Here is an 11,127-nt window from a genome sequence, read left to right as displayed (position 1 = left end):
TGTTGTGTTTTCATCTTCAGTTTCTTAAATGTGGACAATGTTTTTAATTCCACCAACAGAGGAAAAGTATAAGAAGAAGCTTTTTACTTTTTGTCCTCCCCCACCGAAGCACCCACAGCGCTTTCATTACAACAGAAATATAATAAATTTTGCTTCTCAGAAAAATGAACACTTTTTTCACTAGGAAGTGTTTTTGATTTTTTTAAATTCCAAATTTACATTCTTCTCTCCTATTTCTAACCAGATTTGCAATAAAAGCTAATGTAAACTGAATCTTTTGGTTTCTTCTGCCCTTTACAAATCGAGGAGTCAAATTTACTTCTCAGGTAACTAGAGGACTCTGGGTCGCTGTCAGAGGTGATGCTCCCTTCCCACTGTTCATGGGTTGGCATTCTGGCATGGTGTTCTAAGAAGGAGATGGTGCACGGTGCAGGAGAAGTCTTCAGGGCTGGGTGTGGGCTCCTGCACCCCTCAACTTGGGATATGAAGGAGTTAACCCCCATTTCAGGATTGAACCTGACCCTGATCTCATTAGCAGTGCAAGGCCCTCCATAAACTATGGAGGAAAAAGCTCCCTCAATTGAGAAGAGGAAAAAAGTGTACATGTCTTAGGAAGTTGGGGGGCTCCTACATTAGGCTCAGAGGCTGCCTAGAGAAGCCAGAGCTTTTCACACCTGCGTTAATAGGCTTCAGCCGGGCCCTAATGGGCTGCAGTGATCAAACATCGTCTCAATCTGTATTTTATTCCAAGGCTTAGGTGTCTTCCTTGAGGCCAGGAAAGCAAAATCATCCACGATGTTATACAGTTTGGATGAGTCACTGTTCCTTTTTGCGCCTCAAGGTCTTTATCCATAAAAATAAATATGGACCTCTTAAGGTCCTTTACTTCAATATTGCCTATAGTTTAATTATAAAAAGCAGAAACAGCAACCTGTATATGAGTTTAAGGATAATTGGAAACGTTAAATCATGATGATCCCAGATTTATATATGAGTGCTTAGCATATAGTTTGTTTTCAGTTAATAATATACCTCCCATACCAATTTTCTGTTTTTAAACATGAATCTTTTTCAATTGGACTTCCCTATAGGGAAAGGCAGAAGGAACAATGGAATCTGCTCTATGTGAGATTTCCCCCTTCCTGTCCTATTAATTAAAAGCAGGAAGATCACGGCTAGAACTATAAATAGTGGAATCAAAGAAAAGCAAAAATAAAAAAAATGGGGGGGGGGAATAAAAGGAAACAAGGAAGCAGAGAAAACCAAGGGATGTGTTCTTATGAGGACATACATTTATCTAGAAAAAAATAGATATGTTTTATTCTCTGGTTCAATTGTTACATTGAGTGTCCTTTTCCTTTGCTTTACAGAGGATGGGAGTTGGTTACCACTGGGATTATACAAAGCAGGTGGTGGGTAATTTCCATATCCTATGGCAATTTTTCCTGCTCAAGGTTAGCACGAGCCCTTGATAAACCGACCTGCAATCTATTATCCCACAGGTAAGCTCCAGGATACTCCTACCCACCACCGCCACTTGGCAAAGAGAGGGTCTGAAACAATCACCTTTAGTAAGTAAAACCCAAGATTTTGAGGAGCCTGAAAATAACTGAAGGAAAGACCTGCCAAGAAGAACCAAAAAGGGAAAGAAAAGGGGTTGGAAGCTGGAGACAGCCTTGACTAAGACAGCCCTGGGCTGCGTGTCACAGCTCCCCGGCTCCTTTGTTACAGTGTTAGGAGGCTGTAGAGGGAGTAAGGAAAGAGCAGTAGCTAGAACCTCTAGGTCGTTGACCGGCCCAGCGCGGGGATCCTGAGACCGCCAGATCCGGTGGGCGACTTACGGTGCCCCACAACGCACCCGCCGGCCCGTGTTAGCGGGTTAAGGGCTTGATTAAAAATAGTGCTGGAAGGAAGACCCGATTTTTTTTTTATGAAGCCACATTCCTTTTCTTCATTTGCAAATAACAGTTCGGTAGGGTTCCTCCCCAGGAACCCTGGGCGCCAGAGTTAGGAGCCACCTGAGAGTTGTTGGCCCGGTGGTAAGTGTCCTTTCCTGAGGGCGCTCACGGCTTCTCGGGGCAAGCTCCCTTCCATGCTTGGACTTCGAGGGCGGTTGTCTGTCATGTTGAAGCCTCAGAAATTAAACGTGCAGCTCACAAGTCCATTAATTTTAGCTTCCCATTAATCTATTTATAAGTGAGCCAGCGCTTGCTCTATAAATACAGTCCTATAAAATTGAACTCCTTCCCATAAATCTTCCAAGTTGTTTATTTACATGTATTCCCTGGCTCTCTAACGATCCTGGTGTAAACTTGGGGAAGACTCGGGCAGACCCGACCCACGACGGGGGGTGCGCTCTCCTCCCGTTCCTCCCCGCAGGGATCGCGGCCTCCTAGGGGAGGGAGGAACTGCGCGCGGTCAGAGGGAGTGGATAAAAAAGGGAGGGCGAAAACTCATTTTTCCTTCTTGACTTTGTTTCCTTGTTTCTATCCTAAACTCGCAGTCTCCATATTTCCCATCACACGCTCCACGGTGATTTATATAGTCATAAACAGCATTCTTGCGACTGTAGCTCCTCTCATAGCTTGAGGTGAGCTCCTTTTTCACTTTCCTGGCAGCCACTACTTTAAATCAGGCCTCATAAATAACCCCATGGGCTTACTCAGGATGAGGTCAGTCAAACATCTCCCCAGGTCTACTTTCCCGGCTTGGGTCCCGCTATGCCCCTCCCCTGGGTCACATGCCGGCGCACTCCCACTGTCTTTCCTTCAGGTTTCCAGAGCTCAATCACCGACACCAGTTGGGAGACTGGGTAATAACCCACGCTCTGGGCACAGGGACCGCGGGCCAACGAACCGCGCGTGCGCCGCGCCAGCCTGCGTCGAGCCGACGCACACGGCGCCCGGAGCCCGCGTCTAGGCACGCTCTCCAGGTTGCCAAGCAGGGTGTCAACAAGCGCGCACGCGCGGACGCCCACGCAGGCGCACGCGCCGTGGCGCCCCCGGGCGTAACCCCAGCTGCTGGGACTAGCCAGGGCTCGCAGCTCGCCTGCTACAGTTTGTGGCGCGCCCTCGGGATCAGGGCACTGGGGTTTGAAGGGGCTGCAGCGTGGGAAGCCTTTAATTTTTTTTTTTTTTTTGTAAGCTGCGTGTGCCCAGATTGAGGAAGCAGTTTTGTCACACAAGTTCAACACGTTCCACGGTGGTCACAAGCTAGCAAGGTCAGGTACTGATTTTTCGCCCACTTGTTCGAAAACCTATTAGTTCCTGTCCACCCTGCTCTTTGCTTTTCCTCCTCTCTCCTAAGGGCTGCAGCCTTCTGGAGTTGACTCAGGCGAGAGGCGTCCAGAGCCCAAATAGGGGTCACACCTGCTGTCGAGAGAGTCCTCTGCATAAAAATGCTCTTTAAAATTTTTAAAATCAGCATAATGGCCAATGGACTTAACAAAGCATGACTTGCCCAGGCTGCACGGAGGGCAACTCTGGCAGTCATCTGTAACTCGACCAGTTAACGTCCCGAACGTGCCTGTTCGCGGAGATATTAGCAAACGTTTCAAGGATGTGGCTGTCAGATGTCATTAGCCAACGCTTGCTCACCCAACCATTTGCCTAACTGGGAGGAGGGCATGGCCACGGCGTATAGGCGTAGAATTTGGGGGGAGGGAGGGGTGTCACAGTTTGTTCCCTGTAACAGCCACATGTCCCGAACTGTGCAGACATTTATCAAATGACTGGAGAAAAGCTGGCACATGACTGCTGGGGTACAAAGACGTGGAAAGGGGAGCTTCTCTGAGACTGGGACTGAACATGCAAGTCATTCAAGTCTTCTCTAGTGTGGAAACTCCCCAAACGAGACAGGTCTACTGCGTAGAATAGGGTGGAGGATCGAGTCCAGTCACGGAGCCCTAGCACTTGCCATGTGAACCATAAGGCCCTGAACACTGGAAATGCAGCGTCCGGACTCTCAATCAGATGCCCTATAGCTCAGAAGCACTTGATTGAGCGGAAGGCTGGTGGTGGTTACGTGGGCAAAGAGAGTGCGACTCGAAATTCGAGTTTCTCGGATTTAGGAAATCCGATCTTTAGACAGTTTCTACACAGCGTTGGATTTTACTTCTAAACGGTCAGCTGCTTGTTTTAAGTTTGAAAAGGGTCAGGTAGGTGTTTCACAAAATGGCTGAGAAAGTACTAGGCAATGCAACGAAAACAAGTATAGAACCAAATCAAACCTCAGTGCTCCATTAGCTAGTCCTCGCCAAACAAATAAAAAACATACAAAAAATGCCAGTGCTAACTTTTGAGATTAAAGCATCAATCTTGGGAAGAATTTTGGGTAAATGTTATCCTCTCTGATACATGATTTGCCAAGTGACTAGGCGAAAGGCCCTTTTGGGGGACTATAGTTAGGGCTACTTACTCACTCTCATACACACAATATCACAATTTGGGAACTCCCCAATATCAGGACTAAATAAAAATCACAACAAAGTAGTGTTTGCCAATGTGAATTTTATGAGAGACGCATATGTTAAGCAGAAGGAATTTTTGTTGTTGTTGTTGTTGTTGTTTTTCTCATTTTTTAGGTTTTAAGGCTCTTGCTCCTCTTGCTTTCAATATAGAATTCTTTTGGCCAGGGATTCCTAAAGATGGGGAACTATCAAGATTGGGGCAAAAGCAAGGCTTTTTAAAAATACGTTGTTACACATGCTTTTCCTTTTGCTATGTTTAGGGAGGCAGGAGAGGGGGTCACAGGCATGAGCCCTCCCAGTGAAATGAGACCCTTGAATGATGCGTTCACTTTTATGTTCAATCTAAATATTCTTTTCTTCTTCAAAAATGAAGACCATTCAAGACAATGGGGCCAAATAATCTAAAGAAGGATCAAGCTGATCTCGGTCCCTGTGACCTTTTACCCTTCCTTTAATTCTCAGGAGTGAACATCTGTGTTTGGAGCCAATGTCTGAAAGTAATAAAGACAATTAGAGCATTTTATTTTTTCTTGGGAGGGGGAGTTGGGTGCCAGTGTGCAGAGGTTAAATCTTTGTCTATGACACTGCTTTTCAGGATGAAATGAGTGGAATAACATCAACTAAGCCTTGCTGCTTCTCAGGCCCTGAGGAATGGAGTGTACTAATTATGTACTCTGAAGATATAGGTAATTCATGTGTTTCTTCCCCATCTTTATTACTCTGTGGGCATTTAAAAAACGATCCTATCATATGTCACCTATACACAGGAACAGAAGACAGTCTGCCTCTCTTCAACCTTGTTTGGGGTTTACTTTCAGATGTGAGGACTATTAAATTAGGTTCCGGAATATGTTTTCACTCTCTGATCAGTTTTGTGAAGGCACTTCCCTCTTTCATCCATCTAAAAACAAATTAAGTCAAACCAAACCCCAACCTTGACAAAACACTAATACTCACTACATGTTTGTCAATTTTTTGAAAAGTGCTTCAACCTTTAGTGTGTAAAACTGCAAAGTCCACTAATCTCAAGCCCATTTGAAAGGGTCAAACATCTGAAAGAATAAGATATTCCAGAGATGACCAATTAGAGAAATGTATCTCCAAAACAAATGTCAACAGTGAAATAACACATTTTCTCAGTACATGTTGTCCTTATGGCACTCTGTTGTGGGTTTTTGATGATCCAAAGCTTGTCTCTTGGAAAGGATATACCTGCGATCTTGAATGAGCAAACCTATTACACATGCATGCAGAAAACTCCATAACAACTTAAAACTTTTGGGTGAAGTTAAGGTTGAAAAGTGACAAAATATCTCTCTCTATACCTCTATCTCTCTGTATGTATCTCAATGAATCACAATTGCAGTGAAACTTTTTTCCTAATGGATGTCATTTGGAAAAGCCATCCTATTTTTAATGTTCTAAAATTTGTAGAAGGGGATATGTCTAGTAACCAGAGTCTGAAACCTTAAAATGAGGGTAGAGTTTTCCCGTCAACTGGATACTGGATGGCTTCCCTGCATGTCATCACTCTAACATGGATACACAAACATGAGTTTGCAGTTGAATCATTCTACATTTAATCACATATGTGCACACACAGAAGACTGTTATCACTCATCATTTCTCCTTGATGTTAAACATGTGTTGGGAATTTTGGAATTCTGACTTCTCCAGGTCATATTTGTGACTTTGTTCTTACACATGCAGTTTAGAAACCTACAAGGTGATAACTAGGTTATTCTTCCTCTGTCCCATTTTTTTTTTTTTTTTTTTTTGCTGTTAATAACTCTGTCCTTCCTTTCCTCTCCCTCACTGACTCCCCCCTCCCCAGCATTCTGTCAAGCAATAGGCTGTAAAATAGTTATCCAGACCAGCAGCCAGGCAAGTGCCGTTTGAGAGTAATTTCTGCCCCAAGCATTTAGCCTAGGGCAAAGCAAGCGTGCTCTCTAACTGATCAACCTGGATATTTCATTATTCATTAATTTACTGTTTAACCAAATCCCACTCATTATCAGAGGCAACGCTTGGCAGAGCCCAGCGAACAGTAGCAGTTGGTGTCAGGCGTGGAGAATTGGCCCATTTGATCCTAGGCTGTTTTATTATTCAACACCACTGACTGAGAAAAAGGTCCATGAATAATAAAGAGCCAAAGCGTGTTTGAACTGAGAAGCATGACACAGCCTTACAAAACAGCAGTTAGAAAATTAAAGGCAAGGTGGCCCAGACTTTGCATTTTTTATTTTGGCTGTGGGCGCAGACATTTATATCCCTACATTGTTTTCAATGATTTTTTTTTTTTCAAGTCTTTAAGACAGAGACATTTGTTTCAGTTCCACCCTTTCAAAACAGGCCATTGAAGAACTCAGGAGCAAACTTACACAGCAAGAAACAAACATGCCTCCAGATGGGAACTTGAAAATGTAATTTCTAACCTTATAATCAATCAGTTAGGTCCTTTGTGGCCCTTCTCAGCTATAGGGAAGATTTGGGAGATTTTGATTCTCCTTTGGACTTGCCATCATCCATACCCTGGGTTGTTTTAATAATATAATTCATTATGCCAATCAAACACATGTTATATTCCTTTTCTATCCAGCTGATTCCTTGACAAGTCTTTGGGTCCGTAAACACCTGGCCACACAGGGCATATAGCAAAGGGTTTATGGGCCCTATAGGTAATATTTAAGGTCTCATTAATACAAAACGAGGACTTATGAAATATATATGGATGGAGGGAGTAGAAGCACCTTTTCTGAATCTACACAGGCAACAGTGGTCATGAGTTCTCAGGCTCTGGTTAGGTCTGTAAGTGTACAGTTGAATTGAATACACTTGTTGGATCTATTAGTGGCAGGCCTGAAAGTATGGTGTCTCTAGGACTGATCTGTCTTGTCATTTATTCTAGTCATGCATCTTTTTAATCCATTGCTTTATAGTCCTTGAATAAGTATGATGGAACTTAAAACCGTAATGATAACAGTACCCTTTTAATGTTTCCTTCTACTGCCTAGTAACATTTTATCCACACACAGCCTTACTTAGGCAGAAAAAATAGAGTGCAGGAGCTGTGGCTTTTTTATTTAGATAAGCAATAGCTGTGTAGGAAAAAGTTTCTGACTACCAACAAAGTCCACATGGGCTACCTATATCCATCAAAAGTAATATATAGCTGGGCATGGTGACACACACCTGTAATCCTAGCTACTCTGGAGGCTGAGGCAGGAGGGTTGCTTGAGCCCAAGAGTGCAAGACCAGCCTGGGAAACGTAGTAATACCCCTGTCTCAAAAAAAAAAAAAAAGGTAATATATATGATCTTCATAACTTGGCCAGGTAGAATGGCCAGGGTGCTAAATACTTAGAATGAGATGTAAAAGCTCCTGTTCAAAGGTGGTAGTGGTGAAACCAAATTTCAAGTGATTTTTAATATTGGCATCTGTAAACCAATGCCGAAAATACTAGAGGGATGTTAACTTTTTTACCTCAGGACATTCACTTGCTTGCTAATATGGTTTGGCTGTGTCCCCACCCAAATCTCACCTTGAATTGTAATAGTCCACACATGTCAAGGGCAGGGCCAGGTAGAGATAATTGAATCATGGGGGCAGTTTTCCCCTTATTGTTCTGGTGGTAGTGAATAAGTCTTACAAGATCTGATGATTTTATACATGGGAATCCCCCTGCACAAGCTCTCTTGCCTGTGCCATGTAAGGCATGCCTTTGCTTCTCCTTTGCCTTCTGCCATAATTGTGAGGTCTCCCCAGCCATGCTGAACTGAATCCATTATACCTCTTTCCTTTATAAATTACCCAGTCTTGGGTATGTCTTTATTAGCAGTTTGAGAACAGACTAATACACTTGCCTTGGATGCATTTGGAAACTGTTGTTAATATGTTGAATTTAAAATAGGATGCAACATTAGCTTGGAAAGAGTTCTTTTAACATCATAAGATGTTTAAGAATGGCTTGTCCAACCTCATGCATGTAACTCTTGACAGAACTGCAATTATAACTTTGGTTTCAAAGTGCTCTTTCCTCTACAATAGATGTTAGAGCTTAGGTTTCTATTTTAGATGTTAGTGTCAATTTTTTTCTAAATATCTTTCTATAGTTTTGAAGGAAAGAGAGCTTAAAAAATTCTGATCCAATTGGACTGGAGTACAGTATTTTTAAACTTATAACTTTTTACTTTTATTTTTTATTTTTACAATTTTAACTTTTATTTTAGATTATATGTTACATGCACAGGTTTTTTACGTGGGTATATTGCAAGATGCTGAGGTTTGGGGTATGACTGAACCCATCATCCAGGTAGTAAGCATAGTTCCCAGTAGGTAGTTTTTCAAACTTTACCTCCCCACTCCATTTTATTTATTTATTTATTTATTTATTTGATTCGGAGTGTCACTCTGTCACTCAGGCTGGAGTGCAGTGGTGTGATCTCAGCTCAGCGCAACCTCTGCCTCCTTGGTTCAAGCGATTCCACTGCTTGAGCCTCCCGAGTAGCGGAGGTTATAGGCGCCCTCCTCCATGCTTGGCTAATTTTTGTATTTTTAGTAAAGGCAGGCTTCCACATGTTGGCTAGGCTGGTCTCAAACTCCTGACCTCAAGTGATCCACCTTATACTCATCAAAAGTAACATATAGCAGGGAGCCACTGTGCCTGGCCTTCCCTCCCTCCCCCGTCTCGTTGTCCTCAGTGTTTATTGTTCTCATCTTTATGTAAATGTATACCCAATGTTTAGCTCTCACTTGTGAGAATATGAAGTATATTTGGTTTTCTGTTTCTGTATTAATTCAGTTAGAATAATGGCCTCCAGGTGCATCCATGTTGATGCAAAGAACATGATTTTGTTCCTTTTTATGGCGGCATAGTATTCCACAGTGTATATGTACCACATTTTCTTTATTCAATTCACTGTCGATGGGCATCCAGGTTGATTCCATGTCTTTGCTATTGTGATTAATGCTTCAATGAACATACAGGGGCATGTGTATTTTTCATAGAATGATTTATTTTTCTTTTGGGTATATATATCCAGTAATGAGATTGCTTGGTCAAATGGTAGTTCTGTTTTTAGTTCTTTTTTGTTGTTGTCCCAGATTTATTGAAAATAATACAGCATTGCAGAAAAGATTCAAACAGGTCTCTGAGGCATTTTGAAATTCATCCCAACTGTAGGCTGAGTGATCTGCAGGTTGGACAGACAGCCGAAGTCCAAAAGCTTCAGCATTTCCTTGGTGTCAGGATCTACTTCAATGATCTCCTGATCCAGGGCTGAGATCTCAGGAACATAATTGTCTCTCCTTTCTCTCACCTCCGCCTGCAGCTTGACGGAGATACCTCTTACTGGGCCTCTCTGAATCTGCTTCATCAGATGGGTGACATAGCCTGCTATCTTGTTGTGGAGCTTTTTGCTGGGGATAATGGTGATCTCCTTGCACATGCGCTTGTTCTTGTGGAAGTCGTTGCCCAGGTGCATGTAGTACTTTTCTATGATGACCCAGGCAGCCTTCTTCATGGTTTTGGTGCAAACGTGGCCCATGTTGGCGAGTCCTTGGTAAAAGAGGTAGTTCTTTGAGAAATCTCCAAACTGCTTTCCACAGAGGCTGAACTAATTTAAATTCTCACCAACAATGTATAAGTGTTTCCTTTTCTCCATAGCCTCACCAACATCTGTTGTTGTTTGACTTTCTCTTAACATCCATTCTGACTGGTATGAGATAATATCTCATTTTGGTTTTGATTTGCATGTCCCTGATGATTAGTGGCTTTGAGCATTTTTTTCATATGTTTATTGACTGCTTGTATGTCTTCTTTGAGAAGTGTCTGTTCATGTCCTTTGCTCACTTTTTAATGACGTTATCTGTTTTTTGCTTATTAAATTGTTTAAGTTCCTCATAGATTCTGAATATTGGACCTTTGTTGGATATTTGTGAATATTTTCTCCCATTCTGTAGATTGTCTGTTTACTCCTGAGTAATTATTTTTAAAAACAGATCCTTTACAGTGGATACTCTTTTGGTACACAATTTTTGGCATTACTTGCAAGAAGAGGGAAAAATTTTTCCTCTAACTTGGTTGGTATTGGAAAGTCAGAGTAATAAGATAAAGAACCCTGTTGTTTCCCTTCTCAATATGGGGCCCAAGTCATTCGCCTATTATTATAAATAAAAGTGAGTGTAAGTTATTATAACTAAGTATGAACATGATTGAAACTTATGACAGATAAGGATAATGCTTTGACTTCTCAAGTCATACTAGCCCTGATTAAATCCACATCCTTGGGTTTGCCCACATGTGAAGAACTCTTGAAGTGAAGAAAATTAGATAAATATCAAACATTCATCCACTTGAGAATCACAAGGTCCTTATTCTCCTTTTTTTTTCCTAACCTTGCTCTAGGTTGAATTGAATCTGTATCAATTCAGTATCTTGAATTGATCCAGATATTGAATCTTTTTCCGAAGTGAGATGTGGTCTAGGACTTTAAAGATTCTCGGGTACCACTTTAAGTCTTTGGGATTTAGAACTTCAAAGGGTTGGGAAGAGCAGTGCATGGGAAGAACTTGTCATCATAATCCGTTTCTCTTCTAAGAGAAGAGCTGTTGAAAATTTGGAAGGAGAAAAATTTGGCATTTTTTCTGGACTTCAGGAA

At 42.1% G+C, this 11,127-nt stretch overlaps 1 pseudogene; it reads right to left on the bottom strand.

Moving 5' to 3' along the window:
• Positions 1 to 9,606: 9,606 nt before the first annotated feature.
• Positions 9,607 to 10,014, bottom strand: LOC100590331 (annotated as a pseudogene).
• Positions 10,015 to 11,127: the final 1,113 nt, after the last annotated feature.

Source organism: Nomascus leucogenys, chromosome 22a, assembly GCF_006542625.1.
Source record: "Nomascus leucogenys isolate Asia chromosome 22a, Asia_NLE_v1, whole genome shotgun sequence".
NCBI lineage: Eukaryota > Metazoa > Chordata > Mammalia > Primates > Hylobatidae > Nomascus > Nomascus leucogenys.
Note: the sequence above shows the minus strand (reverse complement) of the source record. Positions and strands in the feature narration are given on the sequence as shown.